Source organism: Cebus imitator, unplaced genomic scaffold (genome assembly GCF_001604975.1).
Source record: "Cebus imitator isolate Cc_AM_T3 unplaced genomic scaffold, Cebus_imitator-1.0 Scaffold815, whole genome shotgun sequence".
NCBI lineage: Eukaryota > Metazoa > Chordata > Mammalia > Primates > Cebidae > Cebus > Cebus imitator.
Window position 1 is genome coordinate 317119 of NW_016108130.1, and position 9108 is coordinate 326226.

Here is a 9108-nt window from a genome sequence, read left to right on the forward strand (position 1 = left end):
AAACATTTCAGCAAAATATATATGTCTGAGAAAATGTCCCTTTGACCCATTAGAAAGAATAATAAAGACCGTGATAAAGTAGCACCCACCTGTCCACTGATGACTCTGATATAAATCTTGATGAACCTGGGACATTTTTGAGTGAATCTAAACATCTCTTTCCTATTGGCTGTTTTGAAAATTACATTTCTGTTTTCTGAATAACACAAAAGAATTGAAAACTTAAGTATCCAATAATGACAGATTAGTTACATAACATGTATAATATATCCAAAGTATGGAGTCCTTTGCTGACAATAGAAATGATGTTAGACAAATATATTTATTGACACATAAAAGTTACTTAAGTTACATATCATAACTATTTTTTTCTATTATAAACCCAAGGTTCAAAAGTCTCTTCAAAGTTCTCAGAAACAAGAAATTTTTTGGTCCCTAAATTGCAGTTTCTTAAAAACTACTTCTCCAAGAACCTTCTTTTGATGTAAATATGATATAGTGAACTTAAAGAATCAGTTCTACCCTAGGCTCTGCTATAAACAAACTTAGTGACTGTCATAGTTTCATTGCTTTTGTCTTTAAAATGAGTAGGAAATAGATAATTTGAATAACCCTTCATGTACCATTCTGATTCTGTAAGTCTTCACCCAGGATCACGAATACAGACAGTACCTGCAATGCACTGTCCCCTCAAAACCTGGGCTGGGCCTAAAATTTAATTAGGGCCTGATGAACTCTGACTTGACAATCTAATCTGCTGACAGTGACACAAATCTAGCTTCTAAAATAACAGGCATCATAATTCTCAAGTGCTTCATATATGTAGCAAAAGGCAACTACATGTCATAATCCTTAGGTCCTTTTTATAAGCAGCAGAAACCATATAGGTCATGCCAATTGGAAAGGAAAAAGTCAAATTATCTTTGTTCACAGTTGACATGACCCTATATTTAGAAAAACATAAAGACTCCACCAAAAAACTGATAGAACTGATACAGGAATTCAGTAAAGTTTCAGGTTACAAAATCAACATTAAAAAATCAGTAGCATTTCCATACACCAACAGTGAACAATCTGAAAAAGAAACCAAGAAAGCAATCCCATTTACAATAGCTACCAAAAATACTCAACACCTAGGAATAAATTTAACCAAAAAAGTGAAAGAGCCTACAATTAGAAGTATGAAACAGACTGGGCATCATGGCTCACACCTGTAATCCCAGCACTTTGGGAGGTGGACGTGGGTGCATCACCTGAGGTCAGGAGTTCAAAGTCAGACTAGCCAACATGGTGAAACCCTGTTTCCACTAAAAATACAAAATCAAAAAAAATTAGCCAGGTGTGGTGATGCACTCCTGTAATCCCAGCTACTCGGGAGGCTGAGGCAGGAGAATTGCTTGAACCCAAGGGGAAGGGGTTGTAGTGAGCCAAGATCATGCCAAACTGAGACCCTGTCTCAAAATAATAATAATAATAATAATAAAACGGATGAATGATATTAAAATGTAAAGATATTCCATGCTCATGAACTGGCAGAATTAATATTGTTAAAATGACCATAGTACTAAAAGCAATCTATAGATTCAATGCAATCCATATCCAAATACCAATGACATTCTTCACAGAAATAGAAAAAAAAACCCTAAAATTTATATGAAACCACCAAAGCCCCTGAATAGCCAAAGCAGTTTTGTGCAAAAAGAACAAAGCTGGAGGCATTGCACTACCAGACTTAAAAAATATACTATAAAGCTACAGTAAACAAGACAGTATAGTACTGGCATAAAAACAGACATATAGACAAATGGAACAGAGAATTGAAAAATAAATACATGCATTTATAGCCAATTTTATTTTTGACAAAGGCACCAAGAACACACATTGGAGAAATGGCAGTTTCTTTGATAAATGGTGCTGAGAAAACTGGATATCCATGTGCTGAAGAATGAAACTAGAACCCGTCTCTCATCATGTAAAAATCAAATAACAATAGATTAAAGACTTAAATGTATGGCCTAAAACTATGAAACTACTAGAAGAAAACATTTGGAAATGCTTCAGAACATTGGTCTGTGCAAAATCCTTTTGCTAAGACCTCAAAAGCACAAGCAACAAAGGCAAAAATAGACAAATGGGGTTACATCAAACTAAAAAGCTTCAGCACAGCAAAGTAAACAATCAGTGAAAAGACACCTAAAGAATAGTAGAAAATATTTGCAAACTACCCATCTGAAAAGATATTAGTAACCAAAATATATAAGGAACTCAACAGTCAACAAAAAGTTGATTTAAAAAAATGAGCAAATGATCCGAACAGACATTTCACAATAGAAGACATACAAATGGCCAATAGTTGTATGATAAAATGCTCAACATCATTAATCATCAGACAAGTGCAAATCAGAACCTTCATGGGATATCATTTTACCCATTAAAATGGCTATTAGAAAAAAGACAAAAAGTAAACAAATGCTGGGACATGGAGAAAGGGGAACCCTCAGGTACTCTTGGTGGCAATGTAAATTAGTACAGCCACTATGGAAAACAGTATGGAGGTTCCTTAAAAAACTAAAAATAGAACTACCATAAGATCTAGCAATCTCACTGCTATCTATATATCCAAAAGAAAGGAAATCAGTATATTGAAGAGATCTCTATACTCCCATTTTTATTGCAGCGCTATTCACAATAGTCAAGACACACAATCAATCTAAGTACTCATCAATACATGGATAATGAAAATTGTGGTATTTCTACACAGTGAAATAAAAAGAATGAAATTTTGTCATAAAAAGAATGAAATTTTGTCATTGCAGCAATAAAGATCGAACTGGAGGACACTATGTTAATGAAATAAACAAGGTGCAGAAAGACAAACATGTTCTCACTCATGTGAGAGCTAAAATAGTTGATCTTATGAAGCTAGGAAGTAGAATGATGGTTATCAGAGGCTGTGAAGGGAAGCAGGGGGTGAGGAATGAAGAAAGGCTGATTAATGGGTTCAAAAATACAGTTAAATAGAAGGAATTAGTCCTAGTGTTCAATAGCCAATATGGTGACAGTTGTTAACAATAACTCGTTTATTGTGTATTTCAGAGTAGCCTGAGGATCTGGAATATTCATAACACAAAGAAATGATAAATAAGATGGTGGATATCGTAATTACCCTGATTAGATCATCACACATTGTACACATATATCAATATTTTAGGTGTACCCTATATGTACATTATGTATCCCCCCCAAAAAAAAACTAGGAAAAACACCACTTCCAGCTAGCATGGTGCTTATAAAATGAAAGCTATCAGCCATGAGAGGCATTATGATATCACCATCATAATATGGGGGGACTGATGAACTACAGTTTTCATCTGTAAAAGAAAATTCTTTTTCCCATTTCCTCTCTTTGAAGACTAGCCTCTGGCCTGGATGGGATTCCCAGCTTCTCTTGTAAAATGCAAAATTGAGGGCTCAAAGGGTGGTTTCAATTTACACATTCAACAGTCCTCTGAGAAGACTAAGGTTGGAGGATGCAGGAAGGCCTTAAATGATTAATCTTTTGACTCAAGGGCTCTGAAGACTCCCCAAGCATTTTGGATGCAAAACACTACGTGGTAAGACTGGATTCAGTATATCCCGCAACTGTGTTCTGGTGGTGCTCGAGGGACAAATGCTATGCTAAATACAATCCAAGACTGGATTTTAGTGTGGGAAGGTGCATGAACTCAGAGGAAAAAGTGAGGATTTAGATCCCACCTGCTAATACTGGGCAAACAAATTCATCTCTCTGAATCTTTAGTAGTCACATTTCTTTAAATGGAAGTGATTAAGTCGAAAGGATGGTTAACGATGATTAAATGAGCCAAAAATGAAAACAGCATGTCTTGTAATAATACAAGCAGCTCACCTTCATTGAGTCCTGTATCATACTTTACATCTACTACCCTATTCAGTATCCAAAGGCCCCTATCATTTCCCAGATGGGCGTCGAGCCGAAATGGGACCAATTGCAGACGCTGGACCGGGGCCCACGTCCCTCTGGCTTCCTAGCGCCACGTCTGCAGCGGCCAGCTCGCCTGACGTGGCGGCTGCGCCCTGCCGCCGCAGGCCTCCTTGGGCCACCCCTCAAACAGGTCGGGCAAACGCTATTCAGAGCAGGGGCACTAGCGCAGACAGCCGACCTTCACACCAGGCCTCTCCCACCCGGGGTCCTTGGCGAAGGCCGCTCCTGGGCCAGGAGGCGGCTTCCAGGCTTGAGACCCCGCCTCCCAGGCCCTCCCGCCCGCAAAGGCCTTCCACACACCTGCAGGGGTTCAGTCTCCACTCCCGGCCTGCACCGAGCCCAGGCCCCGCCCTTTGCAGCCCAGCCGAGACCTGGAAACCCCGGAGTCCTCTCACTCTCTGGAGCGTGAGACAAAAGCAGCTACGCCAGAAAGAAGACGGAACTGCACATGCGCAGAACGTTCTCCAAGCCCTACTCCAGAACTACGCTTCCCAGAAGGCCCGGCCACGACTCCATCTTGGATGACGGTCTGAGGCGCTGCCTTCTCCAATGGCCTCGGTGTTTGCTGTCGGGTTTCCTGAAGCGGGCTGGCGCTGGCCTTGCTCAGTGATGGCCCTGGAGCCGCACCCCGCATAGTGGGCCTTGAAGATAAGGCCACCGTAAGATGCTGCAAGGAACACTGATGGGCAGTTTCGTTAAAGTGATTGAACTCCGTGGCTACAGTAGTACATAGGATATGAGGGATAATGCCTAGCTTTCACAATTGTGCAAACGACACACGAAACGTAATAAACTAGAAAATATGTGTAAGCTAAAACAGAAAACGAGTGCCATACATACCACTTCCCCAAAACAAAAACGCTTAATGTTAGGTGTACATCCTTCTCATAAATTTACAGATTTTATCCTAATGGTATAGAATTATATGAAATAAGCTCTACATTTGCCACAGTTTACTGCCTTAAAAGAGTCTCCAGGCTGTGGCACAAGGAGGGGGATATCAGACTGTATGTCCTGGACTCCTTGAATTGGGGAGATACAGCTGAGAGTCCAGAGAGACCAAGGTAGTTAGAGTTTACAGGACAAGTTACCTAGGAAGAGAGCCGCACAGAGAGCGAGCTCTGGTGATCTTCAGAAGGTCCTCCTTGATAACTCAGCAGAGTGCTGTCTGGAACATGCATATGAGGAAACCACCTGAGGTTGGGGAAAGAATCATCCAAAAAGATTAAAGGGAATAGAGCCCAGTGATGCTGGGGAAAGTGCCTGCTGTCACTGGCCAGGGTGAAAAAATCATGATTCATGAGCATTGGGTAGAGTACTCAGGATGGTCTCCGCTCGGCAATGAAGAGTAATTAGCCCTAGAATAAACACTACAAATGTTATAAGTAAAATTCAACACTATCAATTAACTGCACCCCAGAACAAACCTCAATAATATTTAGAGAAATACAAAAACATTTTATGGTGCTAAAAGCACCATAAAATTCCCAATATCTGCTAATCTCATTCAAAGATTAGCCGGCAGGCCAGGTGTAGTGGCTCATTCCTGCAATCCCAGCAATCTGGGAGGCTGAGGCAGGCAAACACCAGCCTGGCCAGCATGGTGAAACTCATCTGTACTAAAAATACAAAAATTAGCTGAGTGTGGTCGTGGGCACCTGTAGTTCCAGCTACTTGGGAGGCAGAAGCAGGGGAACTGCCTGAACCCAGGAGGTGGAAGTTGCAGTGAGTTGAGATCATGCCATTGCACTCCAGCCTGGGCAACAGAGTGAGACTCTGTCTCCAAATAAATAAATAAATAAATAAGATCAGCAGGTTTGCAAAGAAACACGAAAGTAACAACTCACTATGAGGAGAAAAATGAACTATGCAAAACTGACCCAGAACTGATACAGATGTCTGACTTACCAGATAAGGACATTAAAAACTTTCCATAATTGTGTCTACATGTCCAGAGACAAGCAGAGACATGGACAATATTAAAAAATCAAACCAACTGTACAGATGGAACCTACAATGTCTGTGATGAAAAATACACTGAATGGGATTAATAGCAAATTAGAAACCAAATAAAAGATTGGTAGATTTGAAGATAGCAGCAGAAACTTCAAAATGAAACAATAAGAAAATATTAAAAATGTGAAAGAAGCATCAGTGTACTGTGGAATAACTTTAAGCTGTCTAACATATATGTAATTGAAATCCACAAGAAGAAGAGAGTGGAGAAGGGGAAGGTAAAATTTTTATTTGAAACATTAATGGCCAGAAATTTTATGCATTTTATGAAAACCATATTTCAGAGAACCAGGAAGCTTTTATAATTGCACAAGCTTTTATAACTATAATTGCACAATCTGCAATTATAGTTTGAGATCTCATACTCCTTCTCAATATTTGGTGAAATAGAAAGTCAACAAGGATATCAAAGACCTAAACTACACTATCAATCATGTTAGGTTATTGACCTAACATTTATAAAACATTCCATTTTCCAACAACAAAATATACATTCTTTTCAGGTGCACATAGAATATGCCAAAAGAGACTGTAATTTGGGCCATCAAAGATGTCTTATAAATTTAAAAGAATTCAAGTCATTCAGAATACATTCTCTGGCCATAGTGGAGTTAAATTATAAATTACTACCTAATTATATTTGGAAAATAATCAAATGTTTAGAAACTAAATACCAAACACATTTCTTTTTCTTCTTTCTCCTCCTCTTCTTCCTTTTCTCCTCTCCATTCCCCGCCTCCTCTTTCTTTTTCCTTTTCCTTCTCCTCCTTTTCTTTCTCTTTATTATTCTTCCTTTTCTTTTTCGTTGCCTAGGCTCTGTGCAGTGGTGTGATCATAACTCACTGCAGCCTCCAAACCCTGGGATGAGGTGATCTTCCAGCCTCAGCCTCCCTAGTAGCTAAGACTATAAGCACTTGCCACCATGCCTCCAACTATTTTTGTAGAGACCAGGTCTCACTGGGTTGCCCAGACTGGTCTCAAACTCCTAGACTCAAGCAATTCTCCCACTTTGGCCTCTCACATGCTGGGATTAGAGGCATGGCCCGCTGCACCCAACCTAAATAACATAATTCTAAATAACCATGGGTCAAATTGCAAATTAAAGAGAAGGGGAATTAGAAGGTAATTTGAATTGAATGAAAATAGAAACACATCAAAATTTGTGGGATGCCATTAAAACTGCACTTGGAGGAAAATTTATAGCAGTAAACATTCAAAAAAAGAAGTCTTTAATGAATGACCTCAGCTTCCCACGTTAAGAAACTAGAAACATTTAAGAGCAAAAATAGCTAAAAGTAAGCAGGAGAAAGGAAATAATAAGCATCAGAGTGGATATCAATGAAATAGAAAAATATAGAGAAAATAAATGAACTGAAAAGCTGATCCTTTGAGAAGATAAATAAAATTGACAAGCCTCCAGCCAGAGTAACTAGGAAAAGAGGAAAAAACAAATGACTAATATCAGGAATAAGAGTGGTTGCATCACTACAGATTGTACAGACATTAAAATGAAGCAAGGGGCTGGGTGCTGTGGCTTACGCCTATTTGCATATTTTAAGTAAAATATGCAATTGGTGACTCCTGCCTGTAATCCCAGGACTTTGGGAGGTTGAGGTGGGTGGATCACCTGAGGTCAGGATTTCAAAACTATTCTGGCCAACATGATGAAACCCCATCCCTACTAAAGATATAAAAATCTCTCCAAGATTGGGAACAAGGCTAGGGTTTCTACTCACACCACGTCTATTCTACGTTGTTCTGGAGGATTCTGCTAGTACATTCAAGCCATACAAAGAAATAAAGTAGTTGGCCTGGTGCGGTGGCTCACATGAGTAATCCTAACACACTGGGAGGCTGAGGTGGGCAGATCACCTGATTTCAGGAATTCGAGAGCAGCCTGGCCAACATGGTGAAACCCTGTCTCTACTAAAAATATGAAATTAGCCGGGCGTGGTGGCGTGTGCCTACAATCCCATCTACTTTGGAGGCCGAGGCAGGAGAATCGCTTGAATCTGGGAGGCATGGGTTGTGGTGAGCCAAGATGTGCCATTGCATTCTAGCCTGGGTAGCAAGAGTGAAACTCCATCTCAAAATTAAATAAATAAATAAAGTAGTTGACTTCTGAAATGGCAGAATGATTTCCCTGAACCTTCTCTCTAGTGAAACAACCTTACTTGATGAATTTTTTTTTTTGAGATGGAGTTTTGCTCTTGTTGCCCAGGCTGGAGTGCAATGGTGTGATCTCAGCTCACCGCAACCTCAGTTTCCCAGGTTCAAGTGATTCTCCTGCCTCAGCCTCCCAAGTAGCTGGGATTACAGGCACATGACACCATGCCCGGGTATTTTTTTGTATTTTTAGTAGAGATGGGGTATCTCCATGTTGGTCAGGCTGGTCTTGAATTCCTGACCTCATGATCCACCTGCCTCAGCCTCCCAAAGTACTGGGATTACAGGTGTGAGCCACTGTGCCAGGCCTGTTTATTTTGAGATGGAATTTTGCTCTTGTTGACGAGGCTGGAGTGCAGTGGCCCAGTCTTGGCTCACTGCAAACTCTCCCTCCCTCCTGGGTTCAAGCGATTCTCCTCCCTCAGCCTCCCAAGTAGCTGGGATTATAGGCATGCATCATTACACCCAGGCACATAATTTTTTTTTTTTTTTGAGAGAGAGTCTTGCTCTGTCACCCAGGCTAGAAAGCAGTGGAATGATCTTGGCTCACTGCAATCTCTGCCTCCTGGGTTCAAGCGATTCTCCTGCCTCAGCCTCCTGAGTAGCTGGGATTACAGGCACCCGCCACCTCACCCAGCTAATTTTTGTATTTTTAGTAGAGACAGGGTTTCACCATATTGGCCAGGCTGGTCTCAAACTCCTGACTTCGTGATCCACCCACCTCGGACTCCCAAAGTGCTGGGATTACAGGTGGAAGCCACTGCATTTGGCCAAAAACATGTACTTTAAAAGAAACATTTGGGCCAGGCATGGTGGCTCATGCCTGTAATCTCAGCACTTTGGGAGGCCAAGGTGGGCAGATCACCCGAGGTCAGGAGCTCAAGACCCCGTCTCTACTGAAAATACAAAAATTAGCCTGACGT